This window comes from Chironomus tepperi, unplaced genomic scaffold, assembly GCF_022539635.2.
Source record: "Chironomus tepperi strain 1889 unplaced genomic scaffold, CSIRO-AGI_Ctep_v1 contig_260, whole genome shotgun sequence".
Classification (NCBI taxonomy): domain Eukaryota; kingdom Metazoa; phylum Arthropoda; class Insecta; order Diptera; family Chironomidae; genus Chironomus; species Chironomus tepperi.
In genome coordinates this window covers 439941-452490 of record NW_027226382.1, presented here as the reverse complement: position 1 = coordinate 452490, position 12550 = coordinate 439941, and the positions used below count along the sequence as shown (strand labels likewise).

At 27.1% G+C, this 12550-nt stretch overlaps 1 protein-coding gene across 4 annotated transcripts in view; it reads right to left on the bottom strand.

Annotated features, from left to right (window-relative positions):
* Positions 1-5286: 5286 nt before the first annotated feature.
* Syx1A (Syntaxin 1A) overlaps positions 5287-12550 on the bottom strand; it is a 33111-nt gene continuing 25847 nt past the window's right edge. For all 4 annotated transcript variants that reach the window (XR_011544535.1, XR_011544537.1, XR_011544538.1 and 1 more), the window contains 2 exons: positions 10842-11231; positions 5287-8475 (listed from right to left, as the gene is read on the bottom strand). The gene's annotated coding sequence lies outside the window, so the exon portion shown is untranslated. The remainder of the gene's footprint in view (positions 8476-10841; positions 11232-12550) is intronic.

Below are 12550 nucleotides of genomic sequence, written 5' to 3'. Positions count from 1 at the left end.
AACATTGGGCTGCAAATCACTATATTGACTTCTTTTGTTAAAACAATTATGAATGCTTTATCTCAAATTTTGTATGGAAGGTAGTGGACTCAAGCAGACTCGACTCTATATTAATTTCGAGTCGACTTCGAGATCTGGTCTGAACTTCAAGTCTGTTTGTTACGCACACTGGAAATCTTTAAATTTAATTTCTCTACCTGACTTAACGGATGATTTTTAACCTGAACTAGGATTTAAGGAGTTCTGGTTCACAAAAAAGTTGTGAAATTAAATGCCTTAGCTATTCAGTTCAATGAGATCCAGATATAAGTTAGTATGTGAGTGTGCTCCAGACCTATGCACTCAATAGACCTAGAATTTATAGTGGAATCAGAACCACTTGAAATTGGATAAAACCAGGTTTACATATGAATTCTTAGACAGAATATGCGACCCCGAATAATCCTATTCATCCCCTCCCATTTCCCAATTGAGATTCAAATGTACCATTACATGAAGCATTTAACATACATCTCTTAAAAACTGACATATGCTTTGGAACTTCACATGATTGATTACATTATAATTTGATCATTTTTTGCTATTCATAAAGCTTTTACCAATCTCATGCTCAACTCTCCTATAGTATTTAAAAGCTAATAATCACAACAAATCATCCATCTCTATCCACATCATACGCTTAATCATTTTGTTTCTTTTTTTTCTTTTATTTTGTAAAGTTAATTAATTTTTATCCTTCATTAGCTACGTTAATAATAGAATTTTTAATGAATTTTAATGCAAGTTTGAGTTCAAAATTTTTTTTAATACCTCATTGTATGTTTTTTTTTGTTCTTGTTTTTTTAAAAATCTATTAGAAGTTCTATAATTTTCTTTGTATTATGTGTCTGCGTTTAATCGGTATTTTATGTATGCACTTGAGTCAAGAGGACTTTCTTTTAATTATTTTAATGTCACTGCTACAATTTTTTGTGATTTTTAATTAATTTTTGTTTAATTTTAGGATGTTCTTCACTAATTATCACTTCTTAAACATTTAAAAGTTTTTTTTTTATTCTTATTTTTTATGTTTTTTAAAGATATGCTGAAAAGAATGGCCACGTACGTACATTTTTAAACTTTCTTATTGCTGCTTATTAATGCTTAATTCCTTTCTTCGTCTTCATTCGCAATGGACAATTATTTTTTTTGTTCCTATAACTTTCATCATTTCAATGTCCTAAATATTTTATTTAAGTGTATATAATATATTGCTGCTTCCTACATGCTTGAGGAGTCCATTGTTTCACTCTCGTTGTATTCATCAATTTTGTTTTATTTATTTAATTTATTCATTTTCATTTTACTTTAAAAGCACGAAAAGATTTCCTCAATTACTCTTATTGTTTCCGCTATTTTCAAAAATTGTGAAAGGATTTTAAGAATTTTCTACAACTTGATTTCATTTGATATGGATTCAGGTGTTAATGTATTGTGTATTATTTGTTGTTTCTTTTTAGAGTAAGTTTTTGAAAATTATTGAAGAAATCTCGAATGAAAATTTCAGACTACGGAGCTTAATGAACAAAAAACAAATTTTGTTGACTGTCCTAGAAATTTATGAAATACTTTCATGAATGTCAGACAATTCTACAATCGACAGTCAACAGCGACCGGCTGGCTGCCAGCATAAAATTCAGATTTTCAGCTATATATAGCAAAATATCGACTCATTATTTTATAGTCGCAGTTGTAACTGTTGTAACAGAAATTGTCAAGATTTTATCCCAAATTCAAGCAACTAGGACAGTCCATAAATAACCATAAAGCTTTAACAACCAAAAGAATACTAAAAGCTTTTAACCTTTTTAAACTTATCATCTTTACCAACCAATAAACTAATATTTAAGATTAAATCTTCTTTCATTAATGTAGTAATAAATTATATGATAAATGGATATAAAAATTGAAAGTGGATAGGCAAGAAAGTATGAAAAATGACTGAAAATACTCAGAATTATGAAAAATTATCCATAAGGATGAATCATGAAGTTTTCATTCTGCATTCTTCTTTTTAATTCCATGTTTTTTTGTGTCTTGTAAACAATGAATTTAACGTAGGAGTTGATGAATGTCTATATCAGAAACTCTCTTCTATGAACTTATTTTATTGAGTTCTGATTCTGTCTTCGTTTATACTTCTATACCAAAGCTTGAAAGCTGTTTTCCTTCTTGAATATTTAGCGCAATTTTTTTTGAATAGAAATAATTTTTATTTATTGAGCAGTTGATGTATTTACTCATTTGGAGGGCATTACGGATTTAACTATCTCTTTCAGTGTCAGCAGGCTTATCGCTCGACCATAATTCCGAGCAGTAATTCAAAGCAATGGCAATTATTTGAGTGCTTATAACATATCCAACTCAATCTAAGGTCCTAAGACACTTGAGGCTCTCGAACAGCACATCGAATTCACTAGAGCACTGCTGCATCACCGTATTAACGGTAAGACGCAAAGTTACTCCACAGTGTCTCGCTCACTACTGCTACATGATTGCAATAACCATTTCATACCACTCAGGAATCTGCAGATACAATCAGTCCGTAATGCTCCATTAGCTTCCGAAATCTTAAAATTTCTTAATTTCTTTAGATCTTTAAAATGTTTAATTGCGTATCTAATTTTATTTACACCATTTTTTTGTTTGTTTTAGATCTTAAAATTGGCAGTTTGTTTTATAAATATCGCACAATGACTTTTCTGTCTACTTCTTCCTTTACTACTTTTAAAAAAAACTTTCATTCCATCATAATGAACACGAATTAACTATTTTTTTAAGATTAAACTGCAATCATTGAAGCTTGATTTATAATTTATAGATTTTTTTTAAATTTTTGTTAGGTACAGTGAGAGAGAATATTTATATTAAACCTCAATTTTTTTTTTTTATAATTTAGGTATTTAAAAATCATCGCAAAAGTTGGATATGGAAAGATTTCACTAGTTAGATTTTTTTTAAATTTGAAAATCGCTATACAATAGTGAAATGTTTGAGGAGAAATATTGAGAGTATGAAAGAAATTAATATTGTTTTATCAAGACAGCTATTTGTCTCAGACAATAGATACTAATCTCTAAAAAAAATATCCTAACATGTTTGATTGATTGAGATACAGAGATAGGATGTTAGAGTGCTTTTGTATGGAAAAAGGAAACGAGATTCTTACCTAAGGTATTTTAAGACGAAAAAGATTTTCTATTTTTATCTCAAAAATGCACTTTTTGCTTACTTTCTTACATTCAGTTTTTTCTTTTTTTTTATTATATTTTCTATAAAATGATAAAAAAAATTACTTTAATTTGTGTTCGTTTGGAAAAATTAAAGACTAGTCAGTTCAGTTTTAATAATTCTTTTCTTTAATACTTTAATTTCCAAGAATAGAATTAAGAAACAATAGAAATGTCCTTAACCCCTATTCTAATAGATTTAAATGTATCTAAGGGAGCACTCTCTTAGATTTTGTCTATATGCAGTTAGAGACTAGTAATCAATTAATATTGATAATACAAGTTAGTCCACTCAAATAGTGAATCTGGTAGAAATTTACCCGGTTCAGCAAGGGCAACTGCTTCTTACCGTAAATACGGCGGTTCGGGTTAGTTTAAATTGTAGAAAACAGAGATTTTCTAACTATTCGATCAGAGATAGTCTACACTACCGATCGACAAATCTTAAAATTAAAAATACTAGTTTGACCCTAAAGTCTTCACACTAAATTGCTTAATTTGTCGAAATCAGAACCGACCAGTCTTCAACTAATTCCAAACAGATTATTTTTTTACTTTTTTTTTTGTTTAAATTTTTCATTTTGGAGCCAATTGGAATTTATTTTATAATTATTATCGTTATTTCGTTTACTTTTTTTTAATGATTATATGGAAAAAGAAAGAAGAAAAATTTGAAATGCTACCTAATCACGCTAAAAATGGATTTATCATTACTAATTTACTCTTTTTTTCATTAACATCATCGTTATCTCATTGAATTAATATTCTTTTTTTTCTAGTTCTTTATTGTTTATATAAAATATGTTAACTCGGTTATGTACACATTTTTTTTCTGATTTTATATCATTTTGCGATTTTTTTTTGTTCTTTCAATTGATTCCAACTTTTGCGATTTGCATCAGTTTGGTGGTGATAATAATAAATTTTATTACGAAAAATTGTGACACTTGTTTACACATGATTGATGATTAAATTGTCTAGAAATTGAATTCTAGGATTTACCCAAGAAATCTCATGGTATCTGCCAAGTGTCAACAAATTTTTCGCATGTCGCACCAAATTTTTTCCTTTCTTTTATAATTATATCAAGAGCTATTATCTACCGATTAAATAATTAAATGCTATTTAGAGGCGAAAAAGAGTTTTTAAATGTTCCTTTTTTAACAGCAAGAATTCATTTTTTTTTGTTCACATTATTTATTTAATTTACGAGAGAAAATTGCTTAACTTGATTTTTTTTCTGCTTTTTATGATTTTTTTTTTCTCTTAAGTACTTAAGTTGATTTTTATCATGTTCATTAATAACATTAGATTTAATTTAATTAATTTTTTTATCATTTCATATTCGTAAAACGATTGTAAACGATAAACCAGGGAAGACAAATAAATAAGTAGATAAAAAGGAAATAAACTTTGATTAGACTGAATAAAAAATTCAAATTAATCTTTTATGCATCGTTGATTATGCAATCAAACTCATAATTATTAATGTTGATTTTCAAATTTAGATTCTTAGAGAATGAAAAAAGTATAGAGTGACCAAAAATAATACAGAGTGACAAAAAATATTACACGCAAGTGTAGCTCTTTTTCTTATTGCTTCATTTGCCGATTTTCCCATATGTATATGTATGAAAGCTTATCATTGGAATTTTCTTATGATTCGTAAAATAATTTAAATTAATTCATTGTCATGCCATATAGATACTTTTATTTCTCCTTAATTTGATTTTGTAACTTTTCCTTCCGTCAATAAATTTACTAACTTAAGTGAAAATATGACCCGAGGGACGTGAAAATAAAATGATCGAGCTCGTGCACTTAAGTTTGGACAAAATTGTCAAGTCTGCACATATTTATTATGTGTGTCGAGCTTTAAACTTAATCGCAAGGACCAAGCATTTAACTAGCTTTTCATAGTCAAACAGAATTTATAACAAAAGCTTTAAGCTAAACAAAATTAGAAAGTTTGTCATTTAAATTCTGCTTGATTAGAAAATGGATGCAATTTTTGGTGTAAGTTATGTGCCACTCGAGACATAGAGATGAAACGTAATTAAGGAAAAGGGAGAGATGAAAGAGAATTTAGAATGAACATGGAAAGCCTAGTGAAATATTGTGTGTATTCTTTTCTTATCTTTTTTTATTTAAATGACTAGTTAGATCATTGTTCTTATGGGAATAATAATTTTTTATGTCCATATCAATGGAAAGCCTTGAATTTAATTTTTTATGATTTCAAAAATTTGTTTTTCTTTTTATTCTATTTTACACGTGTGTGTATATGTGTGTCTTTAATGTAATTCTACTAACTAAAAGCATTTCACTTTCGTACAAAAACACAGGATTGAATAATTTTCATGATGAAAATGATAAGGAAAGGAAATTTTTCTTTTTTCTTTTATTCTCATTGTTCATTTATTTCCTTAAAGTGCAAAAAACTACAAATTTTTACTCTTATATTTCATTCATCATCGTGAAAATGCTACGGAAAGCCACATAGACGAACATTAGAAAGGAATTTAAATTTTTTTGTACTCATTTTTTGATTAAACTTTTTTTTTTATTTTTCAATATTTATAAATTTTTCATTTATGCCAATTTTTTTTTAAACTTCTTAAAGTCATAATTAAATTTATTTCACAAGAAACTCAAAGCATTTCCTCAATTTTCTTCTTTTATTTTGACGCATATCGCTCGCTATAATACATTCTACTAAACTTTTTTTTCCCTTACACTTTTAAAAAATCATTTTCATCTCATCATGAAATGAAAATCTTTTCTCTTATTTAGTCATAATAATTTTTTTCATTCAAGAAAATTGTTATCACACATTTTTTCATCTTTTTTTTCTTAATAATTTTTTATTTACTTATGTAAAAAAAAGTTCTTTAGGTAGAAAGAAAAAGGGGATTTCAAGATGTGAAAAAATGAGGATAGTAAGTTTTTTAGACTTTCCTTATGCTGCATTTTTGAAGCTTTTCAATTGACTGTGGCTTTTAGTGGAAATAGAAAATGTTACCTTAAGGAGTTTCCTTTCATTGAAAAGCCATATTGCTTAGTCAGAAACATATTAGTTAATTTATAATTTTTTTGAAAGATTCTATCTACTTTAATTTGAAGGACTAGCTAGGAACGAAGAGTTTATTCAAAATAAACTAGAAAACTACAAAAACTTTCACTTTATTTCGAGTACTTGCTACTGCCACTCGGGTTATTAGTCATCCACAGTTAATGATTTAAAGCTACAAAAATGCAAATAAAGGACTTTACAGCAATAGCATTCAGAAACGTTTCGTACATAATCTAGCTCCTAAAAACATTATGAGCAATAATTTTTATTCAGAAAATATGTAAATGCCACGTTATTGAAACATGTATGCTCATTTTTTGAATGTTCACACATTTTCACACGCTAGGGCATTTGTGCAGTCGGAAATTAAGTCAACAAAAATTACATAATTTTGAGTATAAATGTCATCTGATGAATTATGCTCAGCCTAATTCGGAGAACTTTTAAGATTAAAAAAACAAAATACTAAGAACTCGTTTCTGTACTCAAGAGTAGGAGCTAGTTTTGAGAAATCAAAAGGATTAGGAAGAAGTCAAGTTAATGGGAAGAGATGAATATGTATAAATATAATCTGTCGGTGGTAGTAGCTTTCATTTTCATTCGAAAAACCAAGAAGGACATTTACATCCATAAATAACTCAGATAAAAGATATAACAAATTTTATTCTATTTTCATTGTCATACCATCATCTGTCATCATCAAAATATTTATCATGTATATTTCAAGCTATTTTTTCCATGTTATTTTTTTTTTAAAGAAAAGCATCATATAATATTACTTTTTTTTGTCCTTTAATGTGATTTCATCAAATAACGTGATTACATGCAAATAACTTCCATTTTTTTTCTCTTTAAATATTGTTTTATAATTTCTTATTTATCCTCATCACTTCTATACTTTATTTCCATTTCTTTATATAGCGACATTAGTGAGTTTAACGCCAAAATATTAAATTATTAAAAAAAATGATTTAGTCGATCCGAAGCTATAAATCAAATATTTTTTACAACATTTTCACACTTTGCTTTCTGCATGTAATTACAAAAATGAATCTCTTGATAGCACGATCTTTTTCTACATCGTAGTTCAAACAAAACACCAGACTGCGACTGGCATGCTTGTTAAATATTCACAAATTGGGTCAATTGGATGACGAAGTAGAATTTTTTTTTAATATTTAAACTTTAAATTAATATAATTTTTTATATTCATTGAGAAGTTTCAATGGACGTTATTTGGATGGTTTTGGCTACAAAAATTTCTTTTCTATCCTTATGGAGGCTTCATTGCTTTCAGTTATATATATTTAAATTAATTTGGAACTTTTAAGGATCATTCCAAGATATGTATTTTCATTCAATTAGAAAAACTGAGTACCAAGTAGGCTAAACAAAAAACAGAAATTTTAGATCAGCTATCAAGATAAATTCCTTGCAATTCATCCATGCATTCTTGACTGTATAAATGTTTAATGGTTACTCTCACAAAGCAAAGTTTCATGCTTTCCATGAATTTCTATTTATCGAGTTCACCAGAAGTTCATTTATACAAGCAATTTAGTCACTGATTTTAACAATCTTTTCCTCTTTGGATACTTTTCTTTTCTTTTCACTCTCTGTTTAAGATGACTTCAATTTCATATTATTTTCAATTATTTATTTATATTCATTACACAATTTTGGAAATAATACGAAAAGTATTTGAGATACAGTGAAGAGAGAAGGAAGAGAAATAGAAGAAGAAAAACAATTTTTTCGTTTTTTTCTTATTTTATGTCAATCTTATGTGTCCATATGTATTTTCATTTTTTTTTTCATTACATTATAAATATGGCTTATCAACCTTTAACAACTCAAGGAACAAAAAAGTCTTCGCGTCGTTCTTATACATTATTTTTTATTCTTATTTTTTTTTTCGGATGGTAAATTGGATTATCGTTATCAAAAAAAGGAACCGAAGAAATAAAAGGATGAAGTGGTTCAAAAGAAACCGATGAAAACTAAAATTTCTGTTCTTTTGTATTACGAGAAAGATATACATTTAAAGCTACATACGCTCTGTCCATTTTGTTGTAATGATGAAAGCTTATTGCAAGTCAGCAAGATTCTTAAGACGATGATGATAAAAATTATCTGAAAATGAGAGAATATTATTAAAATATGTGAAATGACTATTCATAAATAATTAGCATACTTCATACTTAGGACTTGTTTACTCATATTGTCTAATATTAGAATTTACACGTCATATGCAAAAAGTCCTTTAAAGACTACACAATATCATTAGCATTCATACAAAATATAAATATTCGAATTTCAAAAAAATCATCAGCAGAATTTTCGTTAGAATTTTCTTTCGACTGATTTCTTGCAGGCTTTCATGTCAAAATAATTATTTCTGAAATATTCATCATTTAGAGCTTTAAAAAATATTAAAATGAAGAGCTTTTTCACTTTGTCATGAAAGGTCTATAAAGTAAATTACATTATTAATGCTCATATACTTTGCCGTAAAACTGTACAAACTGATATCTTTGACAAGGTATTAAAAATGCATGTATTTGATGGAATAATTCATTCAGAATACCAAAATACCATCAAAGTTAAGGATATATTACTATACTCTACGCCTATAATGTCAAGGTCTATAAAGAGTTGTTTGTGTTGCATAATATTTGAATATGATATTAAAACCTTTGAGTCTTTTTTAAATAGAGCCTAACTATATACAACACTAAGAATAGTAAAGTTATACATAAGTCCTTACAATTGTTTCCATAAAGTATAGCAGCAAATAAACACTTCAGTTTGGTTTATTGTACTCATATTTATAGACGAAATTTATTACAAAACGATAAATCAAGATTCATTATAAAAGAAGAAATTCCATTAAATACAAATCCAAAAATAATTAAGCACATCGATATAAAAATAAATTAGCTTTAATTATGTTACATTTTCGTAATCAATCTTTAGTATTTGATACATAATTCAAGTAAATTGACGAAATGTCCAATTCATAAAAAAGAACAGGCTCTTGCAATAGGTTCTATATCGATTATTCGCTTTTATCAAATAGATTTCATTAGGTATATCAAATTACAATCCTCGGAAATTAGGTATAACCACTTGAGAATGCTTTCAGCATCATACGAGTTTCTTTTTAAGTAATTTTCTACCATTTGTCAGATACAATATTGTATACTTCTTACTTTTTTGCTGATATATTTAATTTTCCTGCAAAAATGTTCGTACGTAGTTTTACTTTGAGCCTTGCTATGAGCTTTTTCACATTGAGCAAATATGGGGATATAAAAAAATCTCATTTAGTTTCCTTTTGGCAGTAATAGCAAATAGAAATTTTTCTAGCAAAGTACACGGGAGAAATAAGGATGGAAGCTTAAGAAACTCACGAGATTTCCTTAATTTAATGTTTCTTTTTTTCTACAGCCATTTTGAAGCGATGCGAAGACAACACGAAAAGTTTAAGATAATAGTAAGCTTTATGGGGAGCTATTCTTTAACAGCTGGAAAATATCATTTTAAAAGTTGAAATATCCAACAACTGTTGATGTAATAATGATTAAGAGAAGCAATAGGCAGACGAGAATGATAATTTTCTTCTATAATTTGATTTGAAATGAAAATAAAAGAACTTTAGTCATTTTAAAGCACAATTTCTTCAAAAAAAAAATTGTTTTCGGATTTTACAAAAATAAAGTGGATATATTGTGCAATTTTGATAAATAGTTTTGCTGCTGAACATATTATTCATGTCAACTGTTGAATATTGTATAGAAAAATAGTTTTCGTGCACTTCAAATTTTCCCGGAACAGAAGGTTGGGAAGGAAATGATTCGTGAAAACAATTTTGTTTGTGGAAACATATGTTGAACATTCAATCCTTGATATGTCTAGCAATTTTCAAGTTAATTCAAGAATAATTGCACAATTTAGGAGATTCGAATACAATTGCAAGACAAATCAGCTCAATTTATTCGAATAAAGAAACACGAAAGCTTCAAGATCCTTTTAAATTAAACCAAGTGCGGAAATGCGCTTCCTTTAAATACTTCCACAATATTCTTCCGTTCCACAATTCATTAAAATTTAAATAAAAACTTCATATGTAAGAAAGAATAACAGAATAAAATAATGGGGAGTGGAAAAAGAAAAAAGGAGAAAAATTAAAATTAATTATAAAAGTTTTACTCATACATGTTCACAGAGGTGTATCCAGAAATAGAGGAGTGTTGATGGAAATTTTGTTCAGTTTACATGGTTCATAAAACTTCCAACAAATAAAATGTGAATTAATTAAATAAATTCTGGATACACTCCTGCATGATTGTTATGCTTGCCACACACACACTCATTTACACACACTAATGAAATGTTTATCTATTTACATAAAATGTGGTCTTTGTCGTATGAAATATAAAGCTTAAAAAGTTTATTTAATAAAACTATCTATTATACATATATTTTATCTAGCATACCTTATGTTGATTTTATGATGCAATGACCATCACAATCATAGCTCAGAGCGATGAGATTTTGTTGTATCATATTTATCTTTTCATCCATATATTTATTTTAATCCGTACAACACATTGTATGTATATTCATTTTCGCATTAAAGACATACATAATGTGAATATAAATGGCGATGGCTGATATTTTCATTCCTTATTTAAAGTAATTTTTAGGATTCTTATGTAGCATATAATAGGAGCTTGCAATACTTCAAATTACGAAAACTGAATTAAGCTAATTTAATGTTGAACTAATTGTGCTGTTCTAATTTTTATTGCATTTTGGAAGGTGTATTCTTCTTCTATACATGGTGAAAATCAACAGACACGTCAAATGATGATGAAAAACTTCTTCTACAAATTTTTCCATATTTTAATCATTGATGTAGATATGGATGGATAGGAAAGAAAGAAGATAAAAGTTGATTAATTTACATTTTTATTACATAAGGTTTTACATTTTTTTTTTTTTCAAATTATATCCACATATTCTATAGAATCTGTTGTAGATATAGTTTAAAAAAAACTTGTGCATGCACTATTTTTATATTAAAACACTCAATTTATTTCCAATAACAACGAGTTAATATGTTAATAATTTCATAGTCAAACAATTTACTTTAATTTTATGGATGAGAGATTTGATTTTTTTTTTTAGAAAATTAGTGAATTGAAATATTATTAAATATAGAAAGTTGAAAAAGATACAAAAAATACCTGAATTAATACTCGGGGTAGTTACTTTTAAATATTTTTGTTAATACATTATATAGAGAGACATATAAAGATTAGTAAGATTAATACATGAAGATTTTTATAATCCTGGAATCTTGGAATAAATGTATGCGCAACCGATTATACCGACGACCGTAAAACATAACAGCATCATGATTTTTTTCTAAAAGAGAAATTGTTTATTTAATTCGTTTTAAAATTCAGTCCAAGGATTCTTTTAACAATGCATAATGGTTTTCCATGATGATATAGCTTGCTTTATACGAGATTTAATGTATAGTATACATGCACTACTGATTTATTTTCAAAATATCAAAATATTAAATATAACCAAAATCTTCTTGTGCTATATAATTTTTTAATACGATTAAAATTTAGATTATAAATTTCTTCTTCCGGTTTTGGTAAAATCTTAAATTCCCATTTAGGTACTATAAAGAAACTTAATTAATTAAGAAATGGTCTTCATTCGAAATTTTCAGCATAAATATCGTCTTCATGTGTTTATTAACTTTGAAGACAGAAAAAAGCTTTTTGTTAAGGTTGCAATTTTTTTTAAAGAATGAAATTGAACAGCATAAAGATTTAGCAGACCTCGATCAAATGTTCATAAAAGAACGTTTGAACTTATCAGAAAAGCTCAATACGTTAGTTAAAGTCATACCTAACTAAAACCTATTGTAATTCTAGAATTACAAATGCTTTTTGTGCTTTCACAATATTTATACCTATGCTTCCAATCCCATAATTAAAATCTTATCCTTTTTATGACCTTTTATAATTTAATTAAAATTCTGAACAAATAACGTGAAATTTCTCGTGAATATATCTGTAAATTGTTTTTATCCTTACTTATGTCATTAAAATTCAAGCTGTATCCAACAAAAAATTAAGAAAACTATTTAAACTTGGAAACTTTTGAATAATTCTTTGCTTGT